This window comes from Egretta garzetta, unplaced genomic scaffold (assembly GCF_000687185.1).
Source record: "Egretta garzetta isolate BGI_Z169 unplaced genomic scaffold, ASM68718v1 scaffold451, whole genome shotgun sequence".
Classification (NCBI taxonomy): domain Eukaryota; kingdom Metazoa; phylum Chordata; class Aves; order Pelecaniformes; family Ardeidae; genus Egretta; species Egretta garzetta.
Window position 1 is genome coordinate 665,553 of NW_009258552.1, and position 4,483 is coordinate 670,035.

At 43.3% G+C, this 4,483-nt stretch overlaps 1 long non-coding RNA gene across 1 annotated transcript in view; it reads right to left on the reverse strand.

The window, feature by feature from the left end:
* Positions 1-1,571, reverse strand: part of LOC118453268 — a 15,497-nt gene extending 13,926 nt beyond the window's left edge. The window contains exon 1 of the long non-coding RNA XR_004843196.1: positions 1,357-1,571. This is a non-coding gene — a long non-coding RNA (uncharacterized LOC118453268). The remainder of the gene's footprint in view (positions 1-1,356) is intronic.
* Between the last annotated feature and the right edge of the window lie 2,912 nt (positions 1,572-4,483).

A 4,483-nucleotide genomic window follows, 5' to 3' on the forward strand; every position in this document is an offset into this window, starting at 1 on the left:
AAAGAGGGGAAAAATAGACTCAAAGAGGCTATTAACGGGTCAACTGGCCCAAGGAAATAGCAAAAAAAGTGCAACTGAAAAGTGGTTGCCAACAAGCAGTCTTGTAATACCTGCCCAGGAAGACAACACAGCTCCTCGTGATCCCATTTTTGTGGCCTTAACGCCTTTGCCCCCTCTCTCTGCATTCACCATTCTATACAAGAAAGGTAAATTGTTGCTGAGGTCCCTCAGATACGATACACCTCCTAAATCTGCTTTTTCCAAACACATAAAATAGGTATTGGCTCAGGGGGAACAAGAGACCAGGTACTCAAAAACGTGATGTAAGGTTTGTCATAGCCACAGCTCTTGGAACAGGTGCTCCAGGGGAGCTGCTTGCTAGTGCTTTGCATAGGGCATTGTTAACAATACCAAAATAAGTCTGTCTGCTGGATAACTTATTGCAATTAATGATGGGCCAGAAATGTGAGAAAACCTCTGAAGAATTAATCAAGAATCAACAGCGGTTTGTCTGGAGAGTAAAGGCGGATACATGAGATAAAACAGCTTACCACAAAACGGCTTTGACGAAGAGTGAAAAATGTAATACGGAAGAACACGCGTTGGATAAATCTACATTTCGTTTAGGTAAATAAAAAAGCAAATGCTAGTAGGAGGGGGAAAAAAAAGGCAAGACTTCTTCCTGTATGGCCACCACAAGGTCATACCTGCATGAGGCAAGCGCAAGGAGGGCAGACTTCTGAGTGCGGGAGCAGCACCCCTATCTCAGATGGGTGAAGAAGTAGGATCTACGATCTACTGTCAGCTCTTACAAAACGGTAAGGGTCTATTAGGCCAGCCAGTATGGGAGAATGAAAACAAAACAAAACAAAAAAATCAGTGAACTGCAGTTTCTTGTGCATCTCTTACACAAGCTTGAGAAAGGCACAAATTCTACACAGCCGATGTGAGAACAGCACCGAAAAGCAAATGAAGATGCTGCAAAGTGATCAGTCACCAAAGCTCATAGCAACCAGCGAGAAGGTGCAGAATATTCTACTCTCCAGCACCAGTCCCGTACAGAAGTTCTGCACTGTAGCAAAACAGAAAAGGCTTGATACCAGTGACAGATGCAAGTCTGTCAGATGCAAGGCATCAGTGTAACTGGTTTCGTGCAATTTGAAGTTGTGGTGGAAGCTGAATTTTAAATTAAGTCGAAATGTTAGAGCAGAGAAATGCTTGATGGGTGGGAGCAGATCAGCCAAAACTAAAAATTTCAGCAAAGTCTTCTTTGCAAAGAGAAAGTTTTACAGAAGAACCCGTGGGAATTGGTATTACCCAACTGTGACTGGAAGAACAATATTCCTTCTTGTAGACAAAGCTGAAAAAGGAGTAAGTTCCAGAAACGGACTGAAACTTCCCAGGAGAGCTGATGCTGATGAGGGACTGATAAGCACTCAAATGACTCGGTTGGGTGTCTCCCATATGCACATTCTTCTGTTCAAAGAGGAAAATGTTCCATCATAGGTAGAGTCGAATATTTGAAAAAAGTTGGTTTATGCTGAAGTGAGGTGATGTTTATAGATATTTTGGAAGGCTGTAAAGAGAGCACGGAAATTTGTTAGTTGTATAAATTTTGTGTCATTGTACATGGTTTAGTATCACCAACCTAAGCTACAAGAAAGGGATGTCTCACCTGGTAGCGACTAGTATGACACAAAATTAGAGCAAGACTATAGTGAATGACAAATTTTGTCCCCCCAAATTTTTTTTTAAGCCAAAATAATTTTTCTTCAATTTCTACTATTTTCACAACTATTTTGGACTAAGTGGCAGCCATGCTTATAACTTAAAAAAAAGAAAAAACAAAACCCAAAAACAAGCAAAAGGAAATCACTTGATTTAACACACATACTAAGGATGAAGGTAGGCTGATCTGCCCAAGTGTCCTGGTACAATTTTGCTGGTTTTATATAAATCGCATGAAGATTCTGCAAGCAAAATGTTTAAGAAGTAGGTATGCAAGCAGGATACCATAAGAGAAACGAAGGTCAGTTCTGTTGCTGCATGCCATTTACCCCCACTACAGCCAAATGCTCCAGGTGACAGGAACCAGGGCAGCCTACAGCTGTAGCTAACAGCAGAATGGTAACACTTACTGGTAGTACTAAATAAGAGACATAGTTCACTTTGAGCACTGAAGTAACAACACAGAAAAGCACCCAGCCTGTAGGACGAGCCTACGGCCACTCGCAGACCTGGCAGTAAGGAAGAGGGCTGGGAGTTCTCCTGCAGCAGCAAGAACTGGCAAGTTCTGGGGCAGCAGCTTCATGGTGAGACACACCAGTGTGAGAAAGGAGGAGAAATATTACGAGAAATCACATAAAACAAGTGTTTCCCATGGATAATGTATGTATCAATTATTCCCTGGCAAATGTACCTACGAGGGTTACCATGGGTAGCCTATTCCACAGCCCATGTCCTTATTCATCTCACAGTGGGACCGAGTTTCAGTAACAGAGGAATCAAGACTGAAAATGGTAACATTCACCTCCATGTTCTTGCCCTGACATCATTATTCATTAGGAGTTCTTCCTAATGACTGTTCAGTTCCTTCCTTCTAGGGAGCCACTCCTAATTCTCTTCTGTTCAGGTTGGATAATGAGTCACTGACTTTAATCTTTATTAACCCTTCCCTTGCACGACCAACATCTGGGAACAGCGAAATGCATCGTGTCTCATCTCTGAGAAAGCGAGCCCTTCAGTGCCTCCGCTGCGCCATTTTCTTGTACGCAGATAACCCGATGATTCCTGCAGGCTTTCTGCTGCAGGTTAATGAAAAAGTACCTTGTTTGTCTTCGTGCCCTTGGTTAATTGCTCTTTAACACCTTAGTCTACCTGTTTCCCAGTGTAATTTTGCTTTCCATAAATAACACTTCTTTTCTGCTCCCTTCTTGCCCAGCCAAAGTTTTAGTTGCAGCAAAACAGCCACTTGTGTCAAATAACTTCCCGAAGCACCTTAGCTCCCCTTATGTTTTTCCCCTCTGCTCTTTTCCTTTGGGGACAGAGGGTCGTGTTTGTGGGTGAACACGTAAGCCTGGTGGCATTCAGTTCCGCTGTGTCTACCTAAGTTCACAGGAAGTGTCAGGGCGTCAACAGCCAGGTATCAGGTGGGAGATGCTTTTGAGTAGTCGTCCCTTAAACAACAAAACAAACAAAAGTAAACTTACAAGATATTTTATTTACACATGATTTGCCATTCCTAAGACTATTGAACCTAAATATCCTATGAGACGATGAATGACTCAAGTACTGAATTCTTCTTGAATCAGCTCATGCTCACTTCTTAAGACTAATTAGAGAATGACCTGCCCTGGTTTGGATCAAACTTTGCACTCCGTTTGGTCAGAGCATTGGATACATGGAGGCATATCTGATACCTGCTTTTGATGCACTTCCTGTATGGTGGTACTTGTTCTTTGGACCAAATTTTGGTGTGTCTTGGGATATTTGGAATTCTGGAGTTCTTTCTCCTTGATCCTCTTTCCCGGTATTAGCCCTGCTGGTCAACTACCATGTTTTGTGTGTCGTACAGTGTTCTGCGGTGTTTTGTTGTTTTGATGTTACCATAACAAGTGCCTACTCTTACAGGAGAATCGAGAAAGTCTAAGGGAAAAGCAGTTTGGAAAGAGATCCAACTATTTACTTCAGAAACCACACTCTCAGATTATTACAAAACCAGATTTCTAGGAAGAAACTTGTATTTCTCATTGACTACTTCCATAGCTTTTTCAGCACTCTCTTATTTGACCGTCCTTACGCTGCACCAGACAGTCTTGGATACAAACATCCACCGAGCAGCCTTGAGTCAGCGCCGTGCTGCCGGTGAGCTAAACTGCCCGCTCCCCGAGACACAGCTACTCCCTGGTGGGAATATGTACTGGAGGCGCCAACCCAGCCCAACTGAAATCTCATTAACATGTTTTTCCCCCGATTAATAAATTAGCGTTGAATATACAGCACATGCAGCTTGACATTTTCTTGACACCTACATAGCAGAGAACAACTCAGAGGCTGTTATTGTTTCCATCACAAACCACACAGTTTGGGCTCAACCCTAATTCTGGCCTTCTAAAAATCACAGAATCACAGAATCCCAGGTCGGAAGGGACCTCAAGGCTCATCTGGTCCAACCTTTCTAGGCAAGAGCACAGTCTAGACAAGATGGCCCAGCACCCTGTCCAGCCGAATCTTGAAAATGTCCAATGTGGTGGAGTCAACCGCTCCCCCAGGGAGATTATTAAAAGTAATTTCACCCAGTTGAACCCAAATAAAGGTAATTCTGCACTGCCCATGCAGAAAAGAACTTTTTTCCCCCCCCCATGTAGTTTTATATTTATGCCTCAATCCCCGGGGGATTTTGTGATTTTTACAGCGCTGTGGGGCCACCGGCAGCGCCCAGCGCCTCCCGGATTCCCCCGGCTGGGAAGTTTTCTATTTATGC